Below are 10,364 nucleotides of genomic sequence, written 5' to 3'. Positions count from 1 at the left end.
CTGATTTCACGTCCATTTGAAATACTTTGAACTTTTGAAAGCTTGAGAGAGCAAGGAACATTCAGATGGCCTCAAGTCTTGCAACAGGAGAACAAGTTTCCTCAAAATCTATTCCTTCTTGCTTCGCATACCCTTTACAAACAAGTCTTGCCTTGCTTCTAATTACTTTCCCATTTTCATTCAACTTATTTTTGAAGACCCATTTTGTCCCTATAACATTCTTATCCTTTGGTCTAGGAACCAACTCCAAGTGTTGTTCTTTTCGATCTGCTCAAGTTCTTCATCCATTGCTTTGACCCAACATTCATCTTTGCATGCCTCTTTTACATTTTGTGGTTCAGTGGAGGAGAGTAATGCCAAATAGCTTGAAGCTTCTGCAATTGCTCTTCTTGTTTGTACACCTGCTTCTTTCTACCCCAAAATCTGAGATTCTGGATGATTCTTCTGAACGTACTGGGATGGAGCCTTCTCTTCTATCCTTATCTATTCCTCTGGTGCTTCTTGAGGTTCTTCTTCTTCATCATTCTGTCTTTGAGGGTAGTCTTCATCTTCTTCGATATTTTCATGATTTACTTGCCTAGGAATGTATCCCTTTTCATCAACCACTACATCAATGTTGTCAAAAATTCTTCCAAGTCTTTTATTGTAGCACTTATATGCTTTGTTGTGTGGAGAATAACCAAGAAGAATGCCTTCATCTACTCTAGGTTCAAGTTTGCCAAGTTGCTCATCAGTATTCTTAATATAGCATTTGCTCCCAAAGATTTTGAAGTGCTTTACCGAAGGAGTCTCACCATACCAGAGCTCATGAGGAGTTTGAGTGTTGTTCACTCGGACATTTGTTTTGTTGAGAATAACAACCGCAGCATATGTGGCTTCACCCCAGAAAGTTGCGGGAGTTCCAGACTCATCCAGCATAGCACGAGCCATTTGTTGGACTATTCTGTTCATCCTTTCCACCACTCCATTTTGCTGAGGAGTTCTAGCTGTAGAGAATTCTCTTCTTATCCCATGTTCTTCACAGAAATTGAAAAATTCATTTGAGGTAAACTCCCCACCTCTGTCAGACCTGAAGCACTTAATTTTGTAACCTGATTCATTTTCAACCAAGGCTTTGAAGGATTTGAATTTCTCGAATGCTTTGTCTTTGTGCTTCATAAGTCCTAAGCAAACAAACCTGGAGAAATCGTCAATGAATAATATCAAGTATTCTTCTCCTTGAGGTGTCCTTTTCCTAAATGGACCACATACATCTGTATGGACTAGCTCAAGAGGCATGCTAGCTGATCCTTCCTTCTCTGGAAAGTTAGTTCTAGTTTGCTTTCCAAACTGACATGATTTTCATATGGTGTTGTCTGGAATTTTGATATCTGGAAGACCACGAACTACCTGATATTTGCATGCTTTCCTTATTTGTGAAAAACTTAGATGCCCCAACCTCCGGTGCCATAACCAATGTTCATCATCCTTGCTCAAATAGCATTGTTGTTGTCCTTCTTCAAATATGTATAGATTATTTGGAGTTCTTCTACCTTTGATCACTATTTCACCTGTATCAAGATCACGAACATGACATCCGTTTGATATAAATATCACCTCGGTTCCTTGATCACACATCTGGCTAACACTTAGAAGATTATGCTTCAATCCATCAACATACAAAACATTTCCAGCTTTGACCTTTTCTTTTAACTGAGCAGTGCCTTTTCCTTTTATAGCTGCAGGAGTATCATTTCCAAAAGAGACTTTCTTTCCCTTTTCTAAAGCAGAATATGATTCAAGTTTTTCTTTATCACCTGTCATATGTTTCAAACATCCACTGTCAATGTACCATAGATTTTCTTGTCCTTCTGCATAAAATGTTGGCATTATGAGACAAGTGTTGTCCTTGATGGCAAATCACACAAATGATAAATTATAGTGCAGCAAATTTATTTGATAAATTATAGTGCAGCAAAGTTTCCTTCATGTAGAGAAACGTTCACGCACTTTTATGAAGAGAAAATTTTATTCCATGTAGAGAAACGTTCACACACTTTTATGCAGAGAAAATTTTATTCCATGTAGAGAAAAGTTCACGCACTTTTATGCAGAGAAAAATTTATTTCATGTAGAGAAAAGTTCACGCACTTTTATGCAAAGAAGAGTTTATTTCATGTAGAGAAATGTTCACGCACTTTTATGCAGAGAAAAGTTTATTTCATGTAGAGAAAAGTTTACGCACTTTCATGCAAGAGAAAAGTTCACACACTTTCATGGTTGGTTCATGGTATTAGTCTGATAGTTTTTGATCCTATGGTTTTGGTCTGTGGTATTGCATCCAAAAGTGTTGATCTCATGCACTTTCATGGTTGGTTCATGGTATTAGTCTAACAATTTTTTATCCTATGGTTTTGGTCCGTGGTATTGCATACAAAAGTGTTGATCTCACGCACTTTCATGGTTGGTTCATGGTATTAGTCCAACAGTTTTTTTGATCCTGTGGTTTTGGACTGTGGTATTGAGAAAGGACTAAGGCTATAAAATAGGAAGGAGATCATTTGGCAAAGCATCTTCTGGATTATTGAATATCTGATAAAGTGCTAGATCTGGAATATGGTGATTGGGTTATGGTGCAGATCTGGATCTGAATGAAGAAGGAACTTGAGCGTAAGGAGAAGGATAAGTTCTATTGATGGGTCAAAATCTTAAGGCTGGAATAGTGGTATGTGGCACACGCTTGATCTATAAATCTAATAATCTGGGTCTGAATTATTGATGCATGTTTTATTGTACACATGTTATGATCTAGGTATGTCTGATGTATGGAACAACTGCAAAGTTATAAGGAAATATTTACAGATCTTTATGCGGGTTGGCTTTGGTGAAATCAGAGATTGATGATGCAAGTGTAGTTGATGGGTTTTTGATGTTCTTGGATCCAGTCTGAAAATTAATGAAAAGTGGTCCTTGAAAGAAAAGAAGTAGGGGGTTGTAGCTCCCTTCCAGGAGAGACTGGAAAACGAGAGAGAGAGTTGTAGCTCTTTGCAGGTTGTAGCCTGCGTACTGGTAAAGGACTGCACCAGTACAAAATCATTGTAAAAGGAGTTTATTATTAAAAGAAGATAGAGACATATTGCAGCAGGTGGTTTTCACCCACATTGGGTTTCCACCTTATATCTGGTGTTCTTTTGTGTGACTATTTGCTTTTCTTGTTCCTTCTCATTATTTTATGATACTGACATACAAAGTAATGATCAATATTTGAAGAATTATTCAAAGTAAAAATAAAGAAGATATATTGAAAAGAACTTGATAATACTAATTCACCCCCCCTCTCAGTATTATTTCCAACATAAAATGCTATCCCAGATCTTTCTGTTTGTGGTTCCTTTATTCTCCATGTTCTGGTGCTTGAGGCTTGTTCCTTTGTCTATTGAAACCTGCTCCTGCATTCAGAATCTTCATGACCAAAGTTATTGCAAATAGAACATTCAACTTCATTTTCAAGAGCCGAAAAGTTGTTATAGGTCCTTTTTGTAATCCCGATCATACTTCTTTATTTTTGAGCTTCTCTAGTCATGATTGTTTTATATGCAACACATTGAGCTACTTTGTGACCAAAGTTATGGCAAGAGAAACATTGCCCATTGAAGAAACTTCTGCGATTATCAAATCTACAGACCAAATGATTGTAATTTCTATTGTCATCCATTCTTGAAGCAAATTGAGAAGATTTTACCTGTGGCTGGTTGTAGCTTTTGTTCATCCTTAAGACAGATTGCCCCTGGTTTACCTGATAGTCTTTGTTCGTTCTTGATGTAATTCGTCCCTGCTTTACCTAGTGATCTCCATTGTGCTTTTGCTCATTCCTTCTTGCTGCATCAAGATAACTCTTTGAGGTGGATGCTTGAGATGTTTCTCCATTATACCCCAGACCTGTCTTGTTTAGCGGAGAACGCTGTACATTGATGATCTCATCCAGAGTTTTAGATCCTTTGACAAACTTAAGATTAATAGCCTTTGTTTTCTCAATTTCTTTTCTAAGGCCAACAATTTCACCTTCTAACTTTTCAAGATATTTTTCTTTTTCATCAATTTGAAATTGTAGAGTATCAATGATCATATTCTTTTCTTCTATACATGTCTTAAGTCTAGAAATCTCTTCATAAAAACTATCCACATCTATAGCATCCATGTAATCATCATCTTCAAATGCCATTAAAAGTTTATAGTCATTACCTCATTCATCTTCATCATTATTTGATAGACCATCACTGTCTTCATGAGTGTAGTAGCTTTTCTTATTTGCATTCTATTTCTTGTTCCATCTGGCAGGTTCCTTTCCTTTGTCAATCTTATCCTTATGAGGACATTTGGCAGCATAATGACCTACTCTTCCACAAGCAAAACATTTAAAAGGTAGCTTACCTCTGAACCTTCCAGTACCCCGTTGAAGATTTCTGACAAAATTTGATTCTTCTTCTTATTCTGGCACGTGACTTGATTTATAGTAGTCTCCTTTGCCTGAAGCCTTAAAAGCAGCTTCTCTCCTGTCTGATGGACCTCCTTTTCTCATTTCATAAGCAGTTAGAATTCCGTGTAGCTGAGACATAGTAAGAGTTCGTAGATTTTCCTTTTCTTCTATTGCAGACAGTTTAGATTCAAACTTGGGGGACAATGATCTTAGGACTTTTTCAACCACAACAACCTCTTTTATTTCTTCACCCAAGTTTTTCATACAATTAACAATCTCATCTACCCGAAGGAAATAGTTAGCCACACTTTCATCATTATACATTCTGAGATTCTCATACTGAATCCTGAGGGTTTGAAGTTTTGCATGTTTTACCTGTTCATCTCCTTCGTAGCTCAAAACAATCTTGTCCCATATTTATTTTGCGGATTTATATTACATAACCTTCATGAATTCAGATTGAGATAGACATCCTAGAAGAGTATTAACCGCCTTTGCATTTGTTTCATATTTCTTCTTCTCAGCTAAATCTGTAGGAGTAGCTGATGGAAAAGTATACCCTGTTTCTATACTGTCCCATACTTCTGTACCCAAAGATTGAAGATAGGCAGTAACTCTTACCTTACAATATACGAAGTTTGTTCCATCAAAAATCGGTGGCCTGATTGATGCTTCCCTCTCGTAGTTGCTCATGATGTTAGATCTTCCTTCAAGCGATCAAGCTTCTTCAGAAGGACCTGCTCTGATACCAATTGTTGGAAATAATACTGAGAGGGGGGGGGGGTGAATAAGTATTATCAAATTATTATCAATCTATCTTCCTTATTTATACTTTGAATAATTCTTCAAATATTGATCATTACTTTGTATGTCAGTATCATAAAATAATGAGCAGGAACAAGGAAAGCAAATAGTCACACAAAAGAACACCAGATATAAGGTGGAAACCCAATGTGGGTGAAAACCACCTGCTGCAATATGTCTCTATATTCTTTCAATTAGAAACTCCTTTTACAATGATTTTGTACTGGTGCAGTCCTTTACCAGTACGCAGGCTACAACCTGCAGAGAGCTACAACCCTCTCTCGTTCTCCAGCTTCTCCTGGAAGGGAGCTACAACCCCCTTAGCTCTTCTACTAGCCAAGATACTAGTACATAGGTGCTGGCCTACTGAAGGCTACAACCTTCTCTTTCTTCCAGGGAGCACGTTTCATAAATTTTCAGACTGGATCCATGAACATCAATCAATCATCAAGTATATCTGCATCAAACAATCTCCTTTCCCAATTAGCATTGAATCAAGTAAACACTTCTCTGACAGCTGTACCCAGAACACAGTAACAGTAACCACACACCAAATTCTGAACCCAGAATACTGCAGCAATAGACAGAGGTAGCTAGATCATAATTTAAAGATATACGCTACTTCAACAACCTGAAACCTGCGTGCAGATCTATAAAGGATAATTCCTTCTTTCAAATATTCAGACACTAATTAACCCAGATTGTCAGATTTATAGATCAAGCATGCGCCTCATATAACAGATCAAAATCATACAAAGATACTATTATTCAAGCATAAAGATTATGACCCATCAAAAGAACTTATCCTTCTTTATGCGCTAAGGTTCCTCCTTCATTCAGATCCAGATCTGCACCATAACCCAATCACAAATATTTCAGATCTAGCACTTATTGGATATTCAATTCATTCAATGATTCTTTGCCAAATGATCTCCTTCTTCTTTTATAGTCTTAGGCCTTCCACAATACCATGGTCCAAAACCATAGAATCAAAAAAACTGTTGGACTAATACCATGAACCAACCATGAAAGTACGTGAGATCAACACTTTTGGATGCAATACCACGAGCCAAAACATAGGATCAAAAACTATAGGACTAGTACCATGAACCAACCATGAAAGTGCGTGAGATCAACACTTTTGGATGCAATACCACGGACCAAAACCATAGGATAAAAAACTGTCGGACTAATACCATGAGCCAACCATGAAAGTGCGTGAAATTTTCTCTTCATGAAAGGAACTTTTCTCTGCATGAAAGTGCGTGAACTTTTTCTCTACATGAAATAAACTTTTCTCTGCATAAAAGTGCGTGAACTTTTCTATACATGAAATAAAATTTTCTCTGCATATAAGTGCGTGAAATTTTCTCTAAATGAAGGAAACTTTTCTTTGCATATAAGTGCGTGAACTTTTCTCTACATGAAGGAAACTTTTATCTTCATGAAAGAAACTTTTATTTTTACCATGAAAGTGTGTGAACTTTGCTGCACAAAAATTTATCATCTGAGATGAGTGGGTTGCCATCAAGTACACCATATGTATCATAATGCCAACAATTAGATGAGTTATGTCCCATTGCACATGAATTTCAAGATCCTCATGCAATATTTTTGGAGTGAGATAGAGAATACATATTATTCAATCTGGGAAAATTTGGATCTGTTTACAAGTTTTCATGGGAGTTGCATTTCAGTAGTTTTCTCTTCTTTCTCATAAACAAGCACTTGTGCAAAATTCAAATAGCAGCCAGAATGCTTACTTGGTCGCATTGGTTGTTTCATTTCATTTGATCAGGTCATGAATGGAACAGTTAGAGTAGGTTTTATTGAATAAGCTCTCTTTTGATCATATTTTCTAGTTTTTCAATTGTGTTTTAGTATTGAGTTAGTTTTAGTTGAGTAAAAGTCAGTTTGGGTCTTTGAGTCATCAATATTCAGTCATGTATTTCAGATTGACTTTTTTTTCTTACTCCATGCCCAATGGATAAGGCAACTTGGTCTATAGTGTTCTTGGCACCTCTAAGGAGCTACCATCCCTAATGGAGCCAATCTTAGTGTTAGTATTTGTAGCCTTCCACCAGTGATTGAAAATGCTCTTATAAAGTGGTCTTGGGGAGTCAAAGTCAAATTTTTGTCATTTCAGTGAGTCTTCAAGTAAAATTTGGTCACTAGCTATTAGGTCTAGGATTGTTTTCACTCCTTCCAAAGTTTTCCAAGTATTGATCCATGTCACCATTCGGCTGAGTGTACCATAATTCAAATAATTTTCATCATTATTTCAGGTTCCAATGGGTCATTTTACACCTTGCTTTTGCTTTAGTTGTGCTTAGGTAAGGCTCATTTCCCTCTCCTAGGGTTTTGAAGGTAATTTTTTTTGGATGATCAAATCATTAACAAAAACTTGTATCCTGATGCTCATACACTTTCCCCTATCCTTAATATACCTTCTTAAACACTTCCCATCACTGATATCCCTCAAATTCATTATTTTCCCACAAACCCTAGCCTATTGCTATAATTTAACAGTTTTCTAGGTTAGGCCTATGTTTTACCCTTTTGGACCCCTTCCCCTCACTCAATCCTTGAAATTCCACTTTCCCTTACTTCCTAACATCCCTCCCTACTTCTCAAAATTTTCTCAAGAATTTAGAAGCCCCTCATCCCCTTCATTTCCCTTCATTTCTATAAATCTCATGTTCCACACATCGAGATAGGTTTTATTCAAATGATTCTTATGAGCAAGAAAAAAAGAATTTGAAAAAAGTGAGAGAGTTTTTTGTCCGCCATAGGCCCAAGAAGAAAATACTCCTTTATTTTTACACAGGTCTCATGGCTTGGGAAAAATTTCCAAAACATTATTTTCCTCAGGAGAGTTGATGCACTTCTGGACTGACCTTGGGAAAATCAAGCTTTCTCCTAGCTGAAGTGACCAAATGACTTTACTGATGAGTCAAATGATAACCAAACACAGAGATATTTCCAATGAGCTATCATGAGCTCAATTTGGAGTTGAGGAAGACCTCCAAAAGTTTACTGAAACAACATTCTACATTTTGGTAGCCTCATTCTGCACATTTTGACCAGTCTTGGGAGATTGAGATTTTGATAGGGAAAATGAGCTCCAAATTGAAAAATTAAAGATGTTCTGGAATGTATACTTGACAAGATTTCCAACGACAACCTATCCCAAGCTCAATTTGGACATTGCGAAGGCAATAAAAAGTCATCTTGACGTGGCGTTGTGCATTCAAGAGGTGGTGCTGTGTGTCTGTGGGTTGGCACTACGCGTTGAGCAGAAAGGCCAAAAGGGACTCAAATTTCATAAAAACATCAAGATTTCCCTCCTTCCCTTCATACAATTAAGTTTTCCTCCCATACTACATTGTTGGTTTCCATTCAAACTTTTAAACATAATTCCCCATGGCAAATGTCAAACCCTAAATTCTCCCTTGGTTATGCCCAAACCCTAAACCCCAATTATTCCTCCTATCACCTATCACTAAAAGTCTAAACTCTTTCCCTATTAAATTCCATAACATCCACATCCCTTTATCCCTCTTCCCAAAAAGCAATATCTCAAACAAACCAAGCCCACCCTCTCATTTTTATGATTCCTACTCCCTCATTCATTTTCTAGCCCATAAGGTCATCTCCCATCCCCTCAATCACTTTCACTCATTCCCTTCATACAACCTCAAGCCTTGCAAACATGGATAGGGGAGACATTTATTTCTCATGACATCTTCAGGGGTCCTCAAATTGCTCCACCAGTGTCTCAAGAATCAAGAGGACCTTCTAGCAGTGCTCAGGTAAAGAAAGAGGAGAAGGCCAAAGAGACTAAACCCATTGAGGTGCCCGGTACCTACATGACATATCAGAGGAGCATAAGGAGATTGTTTGCAGCTGATAGGCAAGTGTTTTGTCCAAAGGATGTGGAAGCGACATCACATTCTTCATCAACCCATAGGCATATGCTTGCTTCGAAGGATGTGGAAGGGGCTTTTGTTAACGGGAAAAGTGTCTATTTAGAACTACTCTATCCCACTAAGGTGCGACAGCTACCTTAGAAACAAATAGAGAAAACTAATTTTGTATCTTCTTTATGAAATATAAACAAAGAGGAATAGGATGAACCAACCTGTGTCTTGCGCTAGTCCTTCGATCCAATCTCTCTCCTCTTTGACAGCTTCCAGCTACCTGCTCCCTTACTTTCCCAGCTTCACCAAGTACCTGTAAGATCACAGAAGAAGGAAACTATACAAAGACATGGGTTTATATTCATAAATAACTTAGGATCAGATTTAAGTTAACCATACAAATGTAACAAGCATCAATGAAACACAAGCATGGACAAGAAACTCAAATAGTTTTATTGATATTCAAGAAGATCCAGGAGGAGTTACAACCGATGATTCCTGACCCAGCATCAACCTCACACCAAAGAAGTCCCTTCTTCACCCCCAACAAAGCATAGATCACCCAATTCTCTGATATGTATCTCAAAACCAACAACAATTCCTTGCAATGTGCAAAATTCCAGCCTCCGAATCTCTGGGATGAAGGATCCATATATAGATGTATGCAAGGAGGATCAGACAGCTCATGATTTGATTAGTAGCTTCTCTCTGTCAGTTCTTGCTTCCACTTGGAGACTGAAAGCCTCTTACTCATCCTTGGTCAAATTCAGTGAGGCAAGTGTCATTGGAGAAGATTTTGGAAGCTTCCATTGTCTCTCCACCTCGCGGAATGACACTGCCATTTGTCATTTCCCGCTCAACGCACCCTGGTAGTGCATTTAGGTGCATTGCAATGCACCTAGCTAGCGGACTTAGGTGCTATGCAACGCACTTAGCTAGTGGAGCAGCTGAAATGATCCTGATTTGACTTATTTTGAGTAGTTTCTGGTGGAGAACTTCTGGGAGAAGCTGTAATTTGTTGACCTTGTTACTTTAGGGGTTGGAACAACAATCTTAGGGACATAGGAGCCCTTGGTTTATGGACATTTCATGCTTAGAGCTGTAAGGCACAAAAATTTCTATAACAGTTGCCCCCTAAAGTATGAGGCCGTTTATCGGGTGAAATGCTTTATTAGGAGGATCCG

Source organism: Pinus tabuliformis, chromosome 3_2 (assembly GCF_031772625.1).
Source record: "Pinus tabuliformis cultivar Carrire ecotype Pingquan chromosome 3_2, CPIR1, whole genome shotgun sequence".
NCBI classification, from domain to species: domain Eukaryota; kingdom Viridiplantae; phylum Streptophyta; class Pinopsida; order Pinales; family Pinaceae; genus Pinus; species Pinus tabuliformis.
This window is presented reverse-complemented; position numbering follows the sequence as displayed.